The sequence below is a fragment of the Macrobrachium nipponense genome, chromosome 5, assembly GCF_015104395.2.
Source record: "Macrobrachium nipponense isolate FS-2020 chromosome 5, ASM1510439v2, whole genome shotgun sequence".
Classification (NCBI taxonomy): Eukaryota; Metazoa; Arthropoda; class Malacostraca; order Decapoda; family Palaemonidae; genus Macrobrachium; species Macrobrachium nipponense.
The window spans coordinates 112,862,488-112,884,270 of record NC_061107.1 but is presented as its reverse complement, the minus strand read 5'-3'; the positions used below and the strand labels follow the sequence as shown (position 1 = coordinate 112,884,270).

The 21,783-nt window shown below is 35.6% G+C and overlaps 1 protein-coding gene across 4 annotated transcripts in view; it reads left to right on the top strand.

The window, feature by feature from the left end:
* The window catches only part of LOC135215601 (alkylglycerol monooxygenase-like), a 792,850-nt gene that overhangs the window by 67,322 nt on the left and 703,745 nt on the right, over window positions 1–21,783 (top strand). The gene's annotated exons all lie outside the window — the stretch shown is intronic.

Here is a 21,783-nt window from a genome sequence, read left to right as displayed (position 1 = left end):
ATAGTCTGGAATCCGAATACCTTACTTTTTCTAAATGCCCTCACAGGTGGTTGGTGAAGCGTACATTTCAATTAATGTTGTGTTTTGATGATGTTTTTATCGTTAAGAGATTATCCTCGGCCTCATTATCGTTTAGATACGATGACCGCTCAGACAGAAAACCATTAAATTGAATGCAGTTTCCTTTCAGTGCGTCAGTTAAGTTGAATGTGCGCAAAAATACTAAGTCTCGCCTCATTAACGTTTTCCACTAAATGGCTCTCGGAATTGTTTAAATTTTCAATTCATCAAGGTTCTTGTGCCATTTAAGAAATGTCAGTATGGTTGGCCGTTAATATTGATTATGAAGTTTTGCTGTATGATTTATGAAGTGAACTGCATTCTTGAATATTGGATGTTTTTTTTATATCTGAAGAATATATTCGTTTTGAATAATTTGTTTGAGAGTTTAAATTATACCATTGCAGCGCAGTCTTATTAGTCTCAGTAGATTATTTTAATAAGCGGTTACAAAATCCTGAACGATTTTTCCAGACTCTGTACGCACATAAACTACCAGAAAATAAAATTCCTTTTTGGTTTTTTCGGAAATCTTCTTAAATAGATAGCTGTAACTATTATCAGTATTATTGTATAAGCCTTTGTGCCGTTTCATCTTTCTAATTAAAATACAGTACTGGTAAGCATTTCAGAGAAAGTCATTCAGTACAAAGAAGTTTGTTTCTTTTATGGATACATTATCCATAAAATGATGTCAAGAATTTATTACGTTTGGTGATCTCGATCCGTTAATGTGGTGTTCATTTTACTGTCATTTCGTTTCGATTGCTAACGTTGTTGGAGTGTGTAAAATTTTTATGAATTTAGGGACGGAAATGTAAAAACAAAAATGAAAAATATTGTCTGCGTATGTGTGTGTATGTTGTGTCACGAAATGTGTACTCTTGAGAAGCATAAATTAAGAGGAGTTAGTATAAACATTTTTAATGACTATTTACTTTAGCGTGCGTCAAAGGTATTGTTATTTTGTTTTCGACCAGAATTGCCAGTTTTTGAGGGCAGCATGTAGACCAACCTCACAATAGCTCAATTATGTGGGTCTAAAAGGTTACTTGACGCTGGACTTTTTGTAAGCCTTTCTGGATAATACTATGAAATATCGTAATTGGAAAAACAAGTGGCAAGTGGTTTTTCCCTTTTAAATTGTTCTTAAGTAATTTTTTTAAACCTTGTATTTAGCGTTAGGGAGTATTAATGATTTAATTGCTTCTGACACAAGGTGTTTCGTCTTTGGTGAAACGTATGTATGTTCAGCTTGAGTAGTTAAGAAAATATCCGATGGCTATTAGGTTCATATATTATTCAGATTGGTCATTAATTATTATTATTATTATTATTATTATTATTATTATTATCAGTCTTATTTCGGAAGAAGGCCCTCTCAGGCAAACTTCATTAAAAAGGCCGTCTGGATGATGTTTAGTTTATACTGCAATTTCTCCGTCTCACAAATGAGCTCGATAGCAGCGATTTTAGACTGTGCAAGTCGTAACGGCTGAAAATTTGCTCATTAAGCTTGGGTCACACATTGGCGATTTCAAACCGCGCAAGATGTAATGGCCGAAATTTTCCTCATTATGACTCTACTACGCTCTCATTGCAAACAATTCGCCATAAATCGTAACCAAGTCCCTGACGACTTTGACGACTTTGCGCCTGTGATGGGCGACTATACAAGGCTGCCTTGCATAGTCGCCGTCATTCCACGACTACTGTCGAAAGTTGCCATGCCATGGCGCAGTACGCAACGATTTCGTAATGGCTTCTCGACTTACGGCATTTGATTACGCAAGTTGTAATTAGCAAAGGTGAGTTACGGCATTCAGTACAACATACGCCATGTATTTGGCAAATGCTCAAAGTGCGCAGTGGGGTTGCGCTGTCAGTCAGAATGTGTCAAGTGCGTCGGCGGCCTATAAATATAGTTCAAGGGCTTAATTAATTATATACAAATATCTCGGTTTTCAATTTTTAGTAAAATATATTTTGGATTCAAGATTTTCTGTATTCTTGATATAATTTAAGAGATTCAGATATAACTAAATATGACAATGAATACAACTCAACGAAAATATATTCGGTAATATAAAGAAAGGTGAAGTTTGACTTTTATTCACGAAATGTACAATTTTTCAACATGATTGTATTAAGTGAGTTCATTGCAATCAAAATCAATTTATTAGCATGTTCCGGAGTATAAGAAATAAAAAAGTATTTTCTATTTTGAGTAAGATAGATATGGCATGAAAGATTTTCAGTAGGTATTCTTGATACAATTTGAGAACTTCAGATATAAATATGACGATGAATACTACGTCAAAGAAAATATATTTGGTATTTATATGAATATTTTTTGGATTTTAAGTTTTATTCAAGAAATTTATAGTTTTTCAACTTGATTTTCTGAAGTATGAAAAGGCATTTTTTATCGTTTTAGTATTTCAGTTCCTGCCAAGGAACGAGCCCTTCAGGGGAGGTTACATAATCACGAAGACGACCTCATGTGTCAACGAGTCCTCTCGATCTGCCTCACTCCTGGCAGTTGGATTTTTTTCTCTTTTTAAATCAAAGTTGTGCAACACACAAGCGGCCAACACCAAGGACTTGATAGTGTTGATACGATCATGAAGAAGATTTATGGGGGTCTGAAACACTGAATCTATGAGAGATAAATGGAAAATGCTATTGATTTAGTTGTTAGACTATATATATATATATATATATTATATATATATATATATTTATATATATAATATATATATATATATAAGTATATATATAGATATATATATATATAGTTATATATATTTATAGATATTATACATATAATATATATATATATATATATATATATATATATATACATACAGACTACATACCTATAGTTTTTATTGACTATATATATATATATATATATATATATATATATATATATATATATATATATATACACGGTGGTATCCATGTTCACGACTCGGTACAATGCTGTTACCTAAGTCGGAATATTACGCAATTAAATCGCAAATAAATCGTAAAAAATCGTCATTCCTTCACGGAACTCACCGTCTTGTTAAAACCTTGAATGTGGGTGTGGCTTAAATCGGCGGTGACTTATGAGTACGACTACGTAAATACATAATCTCTTCTCAACTCGCGCAATGATGTGTAATGGTTCATTATGGAAGTTTTCCTAAAGTCGATATCAGTTGACTTTTCTGTTTTGGGGGAGCCCAAGCACTGCTACTATAGGAGATTGATCGCAAAATCCAGCCTTTACGACAGTTGCGGTCTGAAATCGCCAATGTGTGAACCAGGCTTTAAGACTAAAATCGGCATGTTTTGTAACCAAGTCGCCGAGTTTGATGACTTGGCGCAAGGTTTGGCGATTATGCATGGCTGCCCAGCATAGTCGCCGTCGCTCCGTGACATCTGTCAAAAGTCACCATGTCATGGCGCAACACGTAACAGTGTCGTAATGGCGTCTCTACTTACGGCATTTGATTAAACAAATCGTAGCGAGTTACAGCATCCAGCACGTCATTATGCCACGTACTTGGCAACCCCACAGGATGTGCAGTGAATGAGACTGTATCACATGCTCTCCAGCCATTAAAAGGGAGCATCCTAGACTCAGATTTTATATACGGGCTGCTCGAGGAGCAAGAAAGTGTGCTTAGCACAAGGCTGGCTTAATCTTAAACAACTCAGAGGTCAACAGTCTCTCACTGCTATCCTCGCTTTTGTTGGATCTCCACGATGCCTAAAGCTGCTCTGAAGAAGGTTGCATGACGTCACCCCTAGTGCTTCTGTAGGAGTCGTCCTGTCATCTTCTGTTGATGACACCCGTCTGCAGGCCCTTCAGTAATCGTCCTACCACTTCAAGACCCGCTTCGACGATGCCTCTTACTACCTCAAGTCCCACTAAGACGACGGCTCCTATAATATAGTACTCCTCAACCTTAGTAGATTTTGGGTCCTTTTTTTTTCCTCCCTTTTTATTATTGGTCACAGAATAATAAAAAGAAAATTGCTTCTTGTAGCTGTTCTCTTTAATAATGCTACTATAAATTCTTTTTGTGCCTTTTCTATGTGCTATGTAAATTCTTCTGCTTCTAGAAATTCGATATATGTATGTTTTTATAATAAATGTTGTAGTTTTTCTATATGTTAGTGTAAATTCTTCTGCTACAATAAATTGTATTCATGTATATCTTAAATTTTCCTAAAAGCAATAATAACTTAATTTCTATTACAATACTTTTTCTGAATGTTGAACACAGTAAGTAACAATTTCTTCAACTACATACCATCTCAAATATTTTAAAGATTATTAAAGTTGAGATTAATGAAGGTTGATATTGTCATAAGTTCAGATAAAATAAAAAATGAAACTGGAAACTAGTAAAAAAAATAATGTACAAATAAAAAATATAGCAAACTATATATGAAGAGAGACGTGATATATTTTCATAAGTTCAGATAAAAGAAGAAAGAAAGCAGAAACTTGTAAAACTACTGTACAAATCAAAATAATATTAAATTGCATATGAATGAAGATTTGTTTTCATAAGTTCAGATAAAAGAAATAATGAAACATTTAAAGAATACTGTACAGATCAAAAGTCCCCTTGGATGTATGTGTGTACACAATATACATAAATTTACTTATTCAGTCTGAATATGAAAATGGGGATGTATTGAGAGAAATATCATTAAAATTTTCCTTTTAAGCAAATGAATAAAGGGTGGTGATATATAATCCCATTTTTATTGTGATCCACGGTCACTTCACTTAATCTAAAGGAAGCGGTTGGTACAGTTTCTCTAATCCCAGATGGCTAGATTACACCTCGATTCAAGGTCTGTGGCGAGCGACTCAGTCAGAAGAAGATTAAAAGCTTATCCCAGTCACAAGAGAGAGAAAGTTCAAGAGCTGAATTAATTGCTCACAGCTGCCTTCAAGATTTTCAGAATTCTTGATATAGTTTGAGAACTTCAGATATAGCTATAAATATAAATATGACACTGAATTCACCTTAAAACAAATTTTATTTCGTATTAATATCAATATTTTTTTACTATCAGCTTTTATTCAGGAAATTAACATAATTTTTCAACATGATTTTAGTATCAAAAGGCATTTTCTATTGTTTTCTTGTATCACTTATTCTTGCCCTTGAACGGAGCCTGTAGGGGAGTTAACATATTCACGCACGTAGTTATGTTGAGACTTGCTATTTACGGTTGCAGTCTGCCGGGTTGGGAGAGTCAGGCTTGGTAAAATTTCTTCAGACCTCCAGTTATCAAGTACGACCTCATGTGTCACAGAGTCCATTTGATCTCCATCACTCCTGGCATGATGATATATCTCATCAGAGCTGTGCAACACACAAGCGGCCAAAACCACGGACTCGATACGATAATGATGAAGATGTATGGGGTTTCATCATACTCTTAAGAGTGAAGGCATCATCTCCAATGAAGAAATAGTCAACTGGGGGTTTATCTTCAGTTTTGTTTGGCAATCTTTCTTGGGCAAGCAGGTTGTCTTCATGTCGATCAAGCATTTTGCTGAACTGTCATGGCAAAGACACTACCATCACACTTGGACCCTATGGCACGTACATCCACATATAGGAACTTCTACTCAGCGTCAACAACTATTAGTAGAATTACAGAGTAGAACCTCTTTTTAATTTAAATAATGAGTTCCTCCTCAGCCTGGGCTCTGGCTGTGGATGTGTTTCCCATCAATTGCTGCTCTAGGGGTGCTGGGTACCTGCATGACCTCATCTCTATAGGCAGCCACAATGGTACTACAAGTCACGGGCACAATAGCACCGATTGTGTTGGAAGTTGATCAGAATTGGTAGGACAGGCTCTTGTAGGATTCTCCAGTTGCAAGGAAACATAGGGTAATTACAACAAGCAGGCTTGGTTTAATGGGTCATCTTTATGTAAGGTGTGACCAGTTCTACAGTTTCATTGAAGAACTTCTCTGTAATTCTTGTGAAATTCCGGTACATTTCTGGAGTTTCTGTTGCCAATTCTTTCACTAAGTAGTTGTAGTATCCTTTCTCCTGTCTTTGTTGTGAGTGTGACCAGAACCAGCATCTTCTTGGTTTCCTTTGCTCCTGGCGTTTTCCTGCTCCCAGGCACGTAACTATTCGTAACTGGACCATGGCATCGCTATATATTTTATATATATATATATATCATATCTATATATATATCTTATATATATTATATATTATATACACATATATATATATATATATATATATATATATATATATATATATATATATATATAATATTCCGGAAAACTTCATTAACCTTGTGAAATGGGGTTTTTCTGGGCTGGAATACAGTGACGTAAATAGAAACAACAATGTAAAAATAAAAAGACAAAGCTGTTCGTAACTGAACACAAATATATAAAACTCATATCTCCGTTTGAATTTGTGTTTTTGTGCTCACAGATTTGTAATATATATATATATATATATATATATATATATATATATATATATATATATATATATATATATATATATATATATGTGTGTGGTGTGTGTGTGTGTATATATATTACAAATCTGTGAGCACAAACACACAAAATTCCAAAAACGGAGATGGGAGTTTTATATATTTGTGTTCAGTACAGCTTTGTAATCTTATTTTTAATTTATTTTCTATTTACGTCACTGTATTCCAGCCCTAGAAAAACTCCCAAGGACCCCATTTCTCAAGGTTAATGAAGTTTCCCGGAATATTTGTTTTTGTTACTGCTCATTAGTTTCTGATTTTCATGATGACAAAGATCCTAATAACCGAAATGCTCAAGAGCATTTCCCGACAAACGAACGAGAAACAAATTCATTTGTTTTACTCTTTTAATAAGTGTTACATGACTGGCCACAAGTTTGTCCTTCAGAGATTATGCACGCGTTCATGCCATACACTCGCAACTACGTAGGGGTTAGTGCCGTCGGTGCAGAGTAGGCATTACACAAGATTCTTTGCAGCGTCTCTTTAGCCCTTAGCTGCAACTCCTTTCATATATTTTACTGTACCTCCATTCATATTATCTCTCTTCCATCTTGCTATCCACCCTCTCCTAGCAATTGCTTCGTAGTGCAACTGCGAGATTTTCATCCTGTTATACATTTTAAACTTTTTTTCTGTCCGTTTCCTTTTCAGCCATCATTGAATAACCTCATAGGTCCCAGTGCTTGGCCTTTGACATCAAATGCACATTCCATTCCATTCCATACACTCTCAAGGATTTCTCTAGTTTCCCTCAAAACTAGGTAAAGCAAGTAGTTAATTGAGAGAGAGAGAGAGAGAGAGAGAGAGAATATGGAATTAATCAGTGAGAATGATGGAGAATGATTGTGAGGGAGCAACTGTATTGCGTCAGGCCATTCTTCCCTCCGTACCTCTTCCGCTTTCCTCCAAACTTAATACACAAAGTTAAATGGCAGTAGTTAAGATCATTAGCAAACTAATCCCTTAATTGGGAATTGATAGCGCCTCATTGACAGTGAACTTCTAGTATGAAATGACAAAGGAGGAATGTATGAGATGTTGAATTAAAGTATAAATAGATGATTCGAGTGTGGTTTGTTGGAATGAAAGAACAGTACATCTACGGCAGTTGAGGAAGAAATGAATATGTGGTCAGATAAGAAAGCAATGCAACGGAAGTGCTGAAATTGTATGAAATATTTCATTTCTAAAATAAAAAAGATAAAATGCTATTTTGTTAAAAACATGAAATGCAAGTAATATATTAAACTAATATAGATTAATGTATTTCTTGAAATAAGTACTATGAGCACGAGGTTTACGTAAGAAGAAATGAGAGTGCTCTTTTCAGATAGGTAGAAGTGTGACGTTGAATCAGGACGACGAGCGAATGCGAACGAATTACGATAACGAAATTGAATGAGGAAATTCGAACACGGACCCGACTATGATAAGTTATTACAAGACAGGCGACGAAGAAAAGCGATTCAGGAACGCCTCCCTTCTTCCTCGGTCCACGAAAATGAATCGCGTGGATCAATCGTGTCGTATCGGCGTTTCCATCGCAGATCTTTTCATTTCCTTTCTTTGAAGGTGCCGTTGGGATGTCCACCAGCGTTTCATCGGTAACCCCTACGGACGTGATATCAATGGCAAGATGATATTTTTGATGAAGCGTGAAGACCAGAGGGCAGATGAAGGGAAGACGTTTGCATACGGATTCGGCATTTTGTTTAGATTTTCATCTCAGCTGTGTCCAACCACTTTCGACTGCTTTCCTTTGTTATCAAGTTACAGAGCTACCTAATAGTTACCCACTATATTTGTTACTCATTCAAATTACAGTTCTAGATAGCGCTTTGATGGGTGACGAACTCTTATTTCTCTTGTCGCTGTCCTTTATAGTTACTACCATTACAACGAAGACTAAAACCAGATTTTATAGTTCTCTGAAGACTAAAAATCCCTTCCGAGGGTTGGCAGTCATTTTTGTACGGTAACAAATGTTAGTTATTCGCAACTGTAATTTCTAATTCAGTATGATAAAGTGCATTTCTTTAGTAAATTTCGTACTTGAACGAAGTGCGAAGTGGACAGGTAAGTAGCGGACATTTCAGTAAGGATGAAGGTTTAAAAGGTTCTAAGGCGTTACAGTTTTGCTTCTTACGTAATTGAGGCTTCGCAGCGTTGTTATCTTATTTATTAGGATAAAAAGAGGAAAACATTACATACATCGACTTTTTCCTGTGTTCCCTAGAACCCGGTAACAATTTTGCTTATAAATCCATTTTTGCTTTGTTCATGAGGGGAGTTGTGCCTTCATCTAATTTCTCCTAGGAGTTTGAGTCTTATATTGAGAATAATCAGTAATGTTGTATGTGTATGTATGTATGTATATATATATATATATATATATATATATATATATATATATATATATATATATATATATATATATATATATGTGGTTGTGCGCGCGCGCGCGTGTGATACAGTGAATCTGTAAAATCAGGGTATATATATATTCCCTGATATTTTCATGGAATGTATATAATGTCTGATTCACTTGGGGAATATGTATAATCCCTAAAATTTTCAGGGTATAAACATATTCCCTTAAATGTGTACCTTATAATTATATAGATTCCCTGAATCATATTTAGAATGACAGAACAAAAGGAAAAAACGAATAAACACAGGGATACAATTATCTAATATATTTCTCTCTTAAAATGAATTAAGTTGATAAAATGAGTTATTAACTCAATAAAAAATAAAACTAGTCACAAAACAGTCAATATTTAAAACATCCAAAATCAAGCTAATAGCTAGAATTAATTGTCAGTCACAAAATAATTAATATATAGAACATTGCCTTGTTTTCACAATACAGGCTTGAATGGCAACGTGAGTTGCATTTAACCTTTAGTTTGAAACATTTACATCGATTTGTTTGGCAACGTTTTGAGCGAGCACAGTTACATTTTGCGAAACCTTGGCCACCTGACTTCAACTCTTGCTGTACAGCAGATCGAAGAGAAACCATCCTATCGGTTGTCACGTCTTCGTAGTACAGATCATACGTACATAAAACAAATTGATTCCTGGTATACTTCCCACTCAGAATGCTACTTTTCACCGCAGTCGTGTAGTTATCATTTTCGTTAATGTCCACAATCCCACGATATTCTTTGGATCACCATGACCCCTATCCACCATTGGTATCGGAATCGTAACATTGTTCCCGACGTTTCTATAGACGTTGGTTGACAGAAGGTGGCTCTACAGCTGGTGGTTCGACTGAAGTTGTTTTATCTGTAATTACTGACAGCAGATCGTCCTCACTTTGCAGACGGTGAGTTACATCATGTGGAAGAGCGGAAGTTGTGAGTCCTACTTTTGTATCTGAGCCAAACAATTGGCGCGTTCAACTGACCACTGGCTCTGGGGATGTCTAGGTTTTCAATAAACCATTACGAGATCAGGCTAAAGCAGTTCAAGTTCGGTTATAACACTAGCAGTAAACTCCGATCCATTGTCACTCTGTAAAATTTCCGGTGCGCCAAGTAAAAGAAAAAAAAAAAAAAAAAAAAAAGCTGATAAGCAACCTACACAGCATATTTTGACATGAGAGGTCTCAATACACAGGACTTTGTAAGGTGGTCTTGGTAAACCATTATCCACTTATAGTTTCCTTCCTTCATTGACTGCGTGTCAACAAGGTCAACCTGTGACCTGGAACAAAAGTTCTTTGTCAGAATCGGTCGAACAACAGCCCCTTTAGTTGTTGGCCGTTGTAAATTGATATGGCGTCATGCATAATACTGCCTTTTTTTTTTGTTAATTCCTTCGCCATCTTATCGCGACCTCCGTGGCCAGTTGCAACGTGAGCACGCTTAATAATATCGTACTTATCCTCCAATGTAGCAACATAAATAGGATCCTCAATGCGTGAGGCGGTTTTTTATTTTTTTTTTTTTTTGCTGACGTGCAATCTATGTCAGATTTGCAATAATGTTGTTGTATTGCTCTTTCGGAAGCAAGACAGATTTTTTTACTGAATATCTTTTGAATAACTTCCCGAAAATATGCTTCTAAATTACACACAGTTGGATTTGCCATGATGTTGACACTAGCAAGATGGTGACTGGCGACTGAAACTTTGTCTGAGTGGGAAGTATACCAGGAATCAATTTGATTTATGTTCGTATGAACTGTAGCCCGAAGACGAAGGGACAACCGATAGCATCGTTTCTCTTCGATCTGCTGTACAGCAAGAGTCGAAGTCAGGTGGCTAAGGTTCAAAACGTTGCCAAACAAATCGATGTCAATACATGTGTTCATTCGTTTATTTCCTTTGTTCTGTCATTCTAAATATGATTCAGGGAATATGTATATACCCCGAAAATTTTAAGGAATTTACATATTCCCCAAGCGAATCAGACATTATACATATTCCCTGAAAATATCAAGGAATATATATATGCTCTGATTTTACAGATTCACTGTAGCATATATATATATATATATATATATATATATATATATATATAGATATACTATATATATATGCTACAGTGAATCTGTAAAATCACAGCACTATATATATTCCTTGATATTTTCAGGGAATATGTATAATGTCTGTACATATATATATATATATATATCTATATATATATATATATATATATATATATAATATATGTATGTATGTATGTATGTTTGTATATATACGTGCATACTTACATGCATACTGCGAGGTACAAGTTGCAAATCCAGACAATGTTTTCCAGTGGCAGCGGCACCATTTGTTAACGTTTTGTGCCTCTTGTCCCGAGGAATTCCCAAGGAATGAATTATGCATATGGTAGTTAGGTGTGCATAAGATTTTATATTTAACTGTAATAGTTTATTTATAAACATATGATTTATGCAAACAATTGTGCTAATAGATATGAGTGATGGAAGATGCAAGATTTTCATGGAATTTATTTGTACTTAGTTGACAGCAATTTACGAAAGTAGTGAAGACTGAGAGAACTTTTATGTAGTATACATATTTCTTAGTAGTTTCGTAAACACATGCGTATTTTCTCAAGAATGCCGCCTGCTAAGCCAATCAGATTCATCGCGGGGAACATATGATGAAGTATCTCCAGGTGGATTGGAATTAATGAAGTGCTTATGCCTGCTAAATAGGTGTTTTTTTTTTCTTAATGCTAATTTTTATGTAGTGGTAGGCCTACTACATTCGTGTACCATTTTATATTTAGAATATACAGTTGTAATATAATTTCAGTCTGAGCTTCGAAATGGTTCTCATCCCTTTGAATCTTCTGCGACAGGAATTTGTACAGATCGTAGATTTTTTAATAATATAAAACAATTCTCTTTGTGTATCGTTGTCTTCGTAAACTTGACCGTGCTTTAAAAAATTGTTATCACACTAAATTAAACATGAATTTTCTTAGAATTTCTGATGGTATTGGGTATATTGTATTTTCATCATATGCCAGTTTTCTATTTCGTCAGTATTTTGTCTGTTTTCCTTGTATGAGAGTACCGCCTACGTCATTCCCTTTTGAAAGGGATTTAGGGATTTGAACTCTTTTTCATGTTTTGATGTGCCCTCGATCAGGAGTCTCTCTCTCTCTCTCTCTCTCTCTCTCTCTCTCTCTCTCTCTCTCTCTCTCTCTCTCTCTATGGAGTAAATCCTGTCTTAATTGCACACGGGAGGGTGAGTAGAGGCAGATCCCTAAATCCCACCTATCGGAAGTTGAAAACTTCATGGCCGGCTCACTCAGGGCCTTACTCACTCACTCTCTGTCCACCCGTGAGTTGGTGTGTTTCCTCTGAGATTTTCTTTTTCTTTCCTGGTCGTTGCATAATTTACGTGGTTGTTAGATTCCATACTCTCTCTCTCTCTCTCTCTCTCTCTCTCTATCTCTCTCTCTCTCTCTCTCTCTCTCTACCACACACCACACACACACACACGCACCACACACACACATATATATATAGATATATATATATAATATATATATATATATATATATATATATATATATATATATATATAAATATATATATATATATATATATATATATATATATATTATCTATATATATGATATATATATAGATTAATATATAATATTATATATTATATAGAAGAAGACGGCTAGCGCCTGGTGGCGGGCAACCGTAGGTCGGCATTTTTTAACAGTCGAAATCATCAATATTTTTCACTGTAGAGGAAAAGTAAGAGCATATTTGGAATCCTCGTGAAAACTTCTATCAGAATATGGTTTTCTTTTTGTCTACGAATAATAATAAAGAAGTTAGCATGGCGGGATACCCGGATCAAAAGCGGCACCCCCCATAAAAACCGTCCCCTACAAAATCCACAAATAATGTCCGACTTTTGGTTCAATTTGGCCAGTAGTTTCGCTGTCTATAGCGAATATACATGCATACGTAATCCGACAGTCAGCTTTATATAGAAATTTTATACATTATATGGGGTATCATATATATATATCTATATATATATATAGTATATATATATAATATGAATGTATATGTTTATATTTGTTTGTATATACTTGTGCATACTGTTTTTATAACCCCACCCCCCGCAGCGATTAGCGCCAGAATTTATTACCCTTCCATACCATTTGGCTAACGTTTTATTATTAGCAACTTTTGGAAAATTTTTGTCGTAACAATAAGTCAAAATAAGAGGGGATAATAATGATCATATTCAGCATCTATATCTATATATGATTTAGTACATAAGAATATATGCTTGAATATTTTTTATTCACGTGGGGAGGAAGAAAGTGTTACAATATTCTCTTTATAACTGCAGTGTGAGGTCAAGGTACTTGACAGACAAAAAAAAATAAATTGACTGTATTCAAAACGGTAGTTATGTGACCATGAATTTGTGCTTTGTAAACGGTATACTTATAGAACTTGGATGTATAATGATGTAGATCAGCAGAAGTAGAGTGGGTTCTAACGAAACGCGTCTCGCTTGGGAATCAAGCTTAGGGGCTCTCGCTTGGAAGAAAGGCATTGATTATTTCTTAGTCTGTGGTGAACTGATTAAAGTTAATCATTACAAGGGTATCTTTTAGGTATACAATGTACTATATTGTGATCAGAACAGTATTGGTAAAAGATTAGTTTCCTCCTCATGCCATTTTATAGTGTAAGGGCCCGTCAACACGGTCGAGTTTTGGTCGACGAACTTTGTTCGATGTGACGTCAGAAGCGGAGGAAGTGCGGCAAAGTTCTGACTTTTCTCGCTATTCCTCCGTTTCTGACGTCACATCCGACAAAGTTCGTCGACCAAAGCTCGACCGTGTGGAGGGGGCCTAAGGGGAACGTTTGGTCACGGAGCGCGTAGCTTTTCATTCCTATGTAGGAAAAATTACAGTATTTAAATTTGGTGGAATATTTATGTTAATTAATTGATTGATAAAATTTGTACATCAACGTAACGAAACCGAAAATTCAGTCTTAAGCAAAATCAAGTTTGATTATATGGTTGTATGTTTATCGAGTGACTGTTTAAGAGCTATTTGTTTTCCTGAAGACTGTTTCTCTCATCTGTTGTTATATTAAGATTTTCTTGTCCTATAACATTTTCTCACATATCATAAGGTTATTTCCATGCGTATACATATATAGCGTGTTTCTGGTGTTTGTGTATGTTACGTAAAGTACACCTTAAGATGACATTCTCGTGCAGTGTATTTTTTTATTTGATTATGTACAGGACGGACAATAGGCCCTTTGTGTAAGCTCATGCTTGAAGAATCACTAATGATGATCGTTACACATTCCCGAAGAAAGAAACAGTAGTAAGCCATAAACCTGTGGGACAGGCTTTTGTAAAATGCAATGGCCATTAGAAACAGAAACAAGATTCAAAGAAGTAAAATGTGACGAAAAGCAGAAAAAGGATGGTAGAAGAAAAGGAATGGTGTAGCATCTCCGAAAAGTCCGCGAAAAGTAAGATAGAAAGTGCCTTGCAAAAGCAAGACGACCACAAAATCAGTCGTCGAACCGAGCATCGGTGCATGGCGCTGCTGCTGATTTCTATTGAGTACGTGCGGTATGTGTTGACCCGTTTGTTAATTATGCATGAGAAGGCTTTGGTGTTGGAGGAGCACCTGCAATAACAACAGCGGCGGCGACGTTTTAGAAAGTTGATAACCTGTTCAAGGCTCCATGCTTGTGCTGCTTAATTTGCCAATCGTAAACCACCTAGTGACAGAGATGTATGGGAGTTTTCATTTTAACGGAACTAATGGCACAATTATGATTTCACGTCGCGTGAAAAATACTTGTAACTTTTTATTTTTATTTTAATAACGAATGTACCGCGCTACTAACTCCAGCGAGTTAGTGTAACCTGCTTTTTGTCATATACAAAAAGTACGTCTGTTCTCGTTCTCTGCGTAGTTTGTTTTTATCTTTTTCGCTTCTTAATCTTCTGTTTCTTAGGAAATGCGCATTTTCCAGCATTTGTACACGGAAGAAAATTTTGTAGATTAAGGTACAGTTCCTTTTGGCGTATATTGCAAAGTTCCTCCAAGAGGAAGGTCATGAGATCGCTGTTTAGCTTTCGTGTCTTCAAGAAATAATGTAAGTTATGATTTTCTCTTACTGAATTATTGTCTACCATTTCCCTGAAGTGGGTCTCTCTCTCTCTCTCTCTCTCTCTCTCTCTCTCTCTCTCTCTCTCTCTCTCTCTCTCTCTCTCTCTATGGAAAGCTGTTATTTTTCTGTAAGAGACAGAATGTCAGTAGCGTTACCGAAGTTTAGCATCAGAATAAAAATATTAACGATCTTCAGCAAATATCAGTTCAAGAATCTGCAAAACTTCGACGAAATTTAGTCGGTCGAAGCTTCAGCTTGCTTTAGATTTTAGAAAAATGTCAACTCATATGTCAAAGTAAGGCATAACTCGCAGTACAATCTCCGTAAAAGATTCAAAACAGCCGTCAGCATTTTTAGAGAAAATGTTAGTAAACCAATCATTAGCTTGAGTTTCAAGAGGTGTCAGTAAAGGTTCAGATCAAGTGTCATCATTTCCATAAGTATAATTTAATGTCAGTTCAATTGTCAGCCTCATTTTCGGCAAGTCCAATCGTCGGCTTGAGTTTCAGAACAAATGTCAAGTAAGCTAGAGAACTGGAGTTGTCATTTGTAGCTCGAGAACTGGAGTAGTACCACCGGTGTAGCTCACTGCTCACGTGAAGCACAGTTTGCATAACTAAGGGGCTTTGCAGCGTCCCTTCGGCCTATTTCATGATGATGTTACCAATTCACGGGTGACTATTCCGTCATATATCAAGCCAAGAATTTTACTTTATATTGAATTCACTTTATCTTCGGAGAAATGTACAACCAAGCGGAATTAGATATCTCAGTGCTTGTGTCATTGGATGGGAAAAATATACACCTAAAGGGAATTATATATGTATATATATATATATATATATATATATATATATATATATATATATATATATATATATAAACATTTGTGCCCTAGTTAGGATCGAAACCCATTACCTTTGGGATAAACGCAGAGGTGGCAGTGACTTACCAGTAGAATTGAAAGCAGCTTATCATCATGGCAACAATACTACTACATTTTATAACAGTTTGTTATTTGATGATAATTTTGTGACGAATTCACTTATGACTTTTTATATTTGAATATTAAGCCCCAAATAGTGTGTTTGATACAGGGGTGACTATGACTTATCCACTAAGCAGTCAAGAAAGATAAATGTTGGTTTCGCTGTGCTGTGGATTATTCCTATTGAGCACAGGTTCTGTACTCAAAATTGAAATCCAACATGATATCCGAGTGCTAAGTTTGTGTAGCACGTGGATATTTGATGTTAGCTTGGTCACTATTTCACAGTTTTTTTTTTTTTTTATCAGATGACATTTTAATGCATCGGGAATAACACGTCCAAAAGGTGTATAAGAACTTCATTTTGTATTGCAGTAAAAAAGACATAATAATTTCAGGTACTTAATAGCAGCATTTATTGATAGCAGAAGTGGTTTTTATTAAGTAAACATTTAATTAATGCTGCATAAAATTTTTTACAATTTATTAATTGTATTTAGAATATGAATGGTCTACCTTAAATTAGCCTCCGTACGTTGAATCCGGATGCCCATGCGAGTCCCTTATAAACTTTAACATAGTCATATAAACGAGCCGATTTAAGTAATGGTTTCCTGTTACATAAGGCGAATTTAATGTAAATCATCCAACCATACCTTTTCCTTAACCTTATGCTTAATGTGCTCTGTCATTAGTTAAACTTAAAACTGTGAATGCCTTTAAAAGGTTTTTTTTTTTTTCTTTGATAGATTTAGAAAGAGATTAAGATAACCATCCCAAATAGATTGCCTTACTACTATTAGTATAACTACTACTACTATTATTATATCTACATGTTCAGAGACAAATATCATTAAGTAAATGTTTTGGAAATGCATCGGTTTCTGTGTCGGTATGTATTGTAAATGAGTCTTCGTTCATTTTCTACTTGATTGTGAAAATCGCAGTTTCAGTCCCATTTTTTCAGTTCTCTTGATGATACTTTCTTAACGAATGTTCTCCGAATAGATGACACAGTCCCAATTTGGTTTTGCTAACCTGCTTGACCTTTAGATATTTGAACTCCTTGCGTAGATGCACTGTCTGTGATCTGAAACGAGAGTGCTCTATGAACTGTATCGCATGTGCATCTCTCATTTTAAACTTTACTACTGAAGTTTTTCTTTGTAGCGGTAGCTGCATCTCTCTCTCTCTCTCTCTCTCTCTCTCTCTCTCTCTCTCTCTCTCTCTCTCTCTCTCTCTCTGAATACAAACACCGTTTAGTCGCCATGGTCGTTGACGTTGTGTTATCTCCTTTCACCAGTTATGCGGCCTTGATTGTTACTTTAAAACATTTCTTTTTTCAATTTAACATTATTACGGGGTTGGGGGTAGGTTGTAGTAGCTAATGAATGAACATTATATTTGTATTTAATATTCATGTCGTGTTTATCGCTTTCAAATTTTATTTTGCATTTTATTATTCCCTTCATGCAACGAGCCAGATGCGCAAAATCTCCTCTAGGAAACTTGCACATAATTGAAGTAAAATACGATCCATAAGAAAAATGACAAGCTATCAAGTTATTTCGTTACAGTTAAGAAATAAACAAGGTACTTACACCACCTGCTTTGTCGAGTTTGCTTACCTATATGGAATATAACCGTACCACTGGATTTTAATCCATTTCTTGTATCTTTGAAACAGGATCTCTAAGTGGGTCCTGCTTTGAAAGTCTGATAGTGGAGTTCAAACGAATGTTTTATGGAATATGTATCTGTATGTGAGGTCACATTCATCTATGAATATTTTTTCATATAATGATAGCTGCTGTTGACAGGCAGGAAAAATTGTTATGGATTGTTCGAATTCAGTCGTTTTCAATCAATTTTTCTTGTTACCTTTTCTGTTTCAGTCGTTATAGTATGAAGGCTCCCTGCCATAGTGTTTATCATTGGCCCGAAAGTAAATTTTTTTTATAATCTGCGCTTAAATCCTAATAAAAGAAATGAAAGAATTATTCTATTTGCCACAATTGCCTTTTTTAATTATTCTGATGTCCATAAATATATTAATGAGTCTCTCTCTCTCTCTCTCTCTCTCTCTCTCTCTCTCTCTCTCTCTCTCTCTCTCTCTCTCTCTGTTAACGAAGGAATTGAATGACGACGGGAAATTTTTATTAATAGTTAAACAAGCAAGAAACTGCAGAGAGGTTGTGTGGACGCGTTTGAGGGTGAAATCGGTCACGGTCAAATTGTTTATCGGCTGTTGCACCACTTATATGGTTTCATTGAAATGTCTCTCCGTGCTGAACGTTCATCTTTTTTACTTCATTTTATTGCGCGTTGTGCTCGTAGTGGTATTTGCTCGACCTGGTACAGTTTTGTTCTCTCTCTCTCTCTCTCTCTCCTCTCTCTCTCTCTCTCTCTCTCGCCTCTCTTCTCCTCTTCCATTCACTCGCTCTCTGCCGTTGGGATGGGGCCAAAAATCTGTCTTACGAATATCCATAGTTAAATAAGCTTTTAGAAATGGAAGAATGTAAGAAAACAAATTGTGAAAATTCCACATTGGAATGATTTTTCTTTCTAAAATGTTATTGAATATAGGAATCCGGAAACATTCATGTATGTGTATTTCCCACTCATTTTCATATTTTGTTTGACGCCTTTTTCTTCTCTCAGGAGAGGAGAAAAATGTTGGAGAGAGAGAGAGAGAGAGAGAGAGAGAGAGAGAGAGAGAGAGAGAGAGAGAGAGAGAGAGAGAGAGAGAGGTTTGAAGGGTTTGTGTGATTAAAAATGTAGAATAATGATGATTAATTTGCTTATCTTGGACTCTGTAAAAACAGAGTCCTCCCATGCTTCTTCGTAAGCATGAAACTAGTTTATATTCCGTTAGAGTAAAAGGAATTTAAATGAAGAAATTACCGATAATGAAAAATGCTTTCTTGGTACCAAATGTCTTTTATGTCTCCTGTAAGTTATGAGGAAAAACACACCTTTCGATATACAAGGTAGAGAATTTCATAAAACGTTGTTAATGGGAAGATATTTCCATGCCATTAGCTAGAGTGCACACTTTGGCTTGATGATGATCTCTATAAATCGTTACTTATGGGGTTGGCCATTCATACCCTATCTAGGTCAAGTTATAGATATTAGTATTTTATGCATTCACGTCGAAAAATATAATGTTAGCCCCAAGTGTGGGATGATTAAATAAAACATTACCGAGTGTTTTGTGCCTCCAAACTTGGAAAGGATTTTAATTATTGTATCCACCCAAATGACTTAGGATTATTCCTTTAGATAGGCCTATAGTCCTTACAGTGGGGCCCTATGGGAATTGGGTGTATGCTGTATTGTAAATCATTTGTGACGAATGTTCTGAGAATTCTCTCTCTCTCTCTCTCTCTCTCTCTCTCTCTCTCTCTCTCTCTCTCTCTCAGGAGTTGTTTCTCAGTCGTGTTTGAAAACATGATTGAAACTTTCTGTTTAGATACTCTGTGTTGGTGACATGTCCCAAAAGCGTGCGTGCTTTTGGAGTATATTATTTTTGGTTTAATTTTTTTGTAATCAAATGACTCGTGTGTATGTTGACGAACGTTTTTTCTGTATTGATCAGTAATGAGACTTCAGTCCTGACTTGTAGCATGATGAAGTGAATCTTCATACAGTGAAATATAACGACATTGGAATATCCATATCACTGGCAAACTGATAATGTTTTAGCATCGCCTGAAAAGTAGGGAGACCTGAGAAAGTAATAAAGTTTTTCGGTTATGAATTGGCAAAATAAACTAGTAAAATAATTAAATTATATCCCCCGAATATTTGCTTGTAACTGGAAAACCTTTTGAAATGGACTTTGATGAAATAGAACATTCAGAGGTTTCTTAAGTTTTACAAACACTTGAAGGTTTTTGATTTGTTGTAAAATTGGAAAATTCTAAAAGAAATTTATGTCGAAAATTTTCACGTACACCTGAAACGTGTTCATAATATTTTGAGTCATGATAATGGTGCTAAGGAATGGCTTAGTCAATTTTATATATTTTTGTTTCCTGACTGTAACATTAGAATTTTTGCTATAAATATAAGGCAATTTGGCCAACTAAGTTTGAGATGAGTTAGCCTAGGCTGTTGTTATAGTAACACCGAATACCAGTGTACCTCAGTTTATTTCAGCACCGAACAGGAGCCACGTCATGAAAAGGCTTAAATGACACATTTGATGCATTGCATCGGACAACAGAACATCAGTAATTAAAGTAAACTTTTTGAAGCATTATTTTGCTCGTTGATAATTAGTCACCCACATGTAACCCCCTTCCCCCATAGTATACACAAAACCTATCAGTTGACGTGTGACCGTCGTCGTTTTTTCTGCGCACCTTTATTCCCGCACCTGCGCATCTTCATTCCTTTTCAAAAACAACAGTCCCATTCCCTACAGCACATCTATTACGTTTCCTACAACACTTCCCACATTTCTCACATCCACATCTCTCCTTCCATCGCACTGCTCCTCCACATCCTATAGGGCTTCCATCCTTGGCCGTTCCTGAGATATAACTATTTTCCTAAAAGGTTGTGTTTTCAGTTCGTTTTGTCTGTTTGCCTGTCTGGCTGTTAACGGAAATCAATTATTATCAATGTGTGCTTGTTTGAATCCGGATCTAGTGCACCGAATGCTATCTGTGTTGGATGAAAGTTCCTCATTATTTTATCTGCAAGTTTCAACAGATAACTGTGGTTCAATGGATTCCTTGTGCTTTGAGAAATCGTTCAGACAATCAGTTCACTGGGTTCAGTACTGAATTTCACGAGAGGTATATCAGATTTAAGGCGATAAAGAGAAACCGAAGTGTTTATAACTGTATTTCGCTGGGATGAAATCTTTCTTCAATCTAGACAAATGACTTATAACCGCGGTCCTAAAGGAAAGCGTTGGTATTTGAAATAACGAAGCTATCCTTTGGGACTGGTTATGATTAATTGATTTCTTAGGCCTTATTTCCTCCTGCTCATCCTACCACCATTGAATTACACGGCTTTCATCCATTCTTTCCTCATGGCTGAACCGTATCAAAAACTATTTTGCCTTATCCTTACGCTAAACTTATCCCAACCCTTTCTGTCTAACTCCACATCTACTACACAAACAATTCTCCACAACTTTGACGTATTTTCCTTCCGTAGATACGTTGGTCCAATAAGTATGTACGCAAGTATGTAATATTGGTTTAGTGTGTATGTGATATTGCTGCGTAAATGTTTAAGAGGGTATTATACTGAAATAAGAAGAGATCATATAGTATATAGAGAAATGATATCTCAAAGATTTGAGATGTGGTCTATACGATATTTATCATCCATACCAGCTTGCTGTTGTTGTTTTTTTATTATATATATATATATATATATATATATATATATATATATATATATATATATCCTTTCCTTTTGACTGAACCGTAACGAAAACTTTTTTGTCATATCCTTAAGCTGACCATTTCTTAGAGTCTATGCCTCTGCACATTGCCAACATTTTC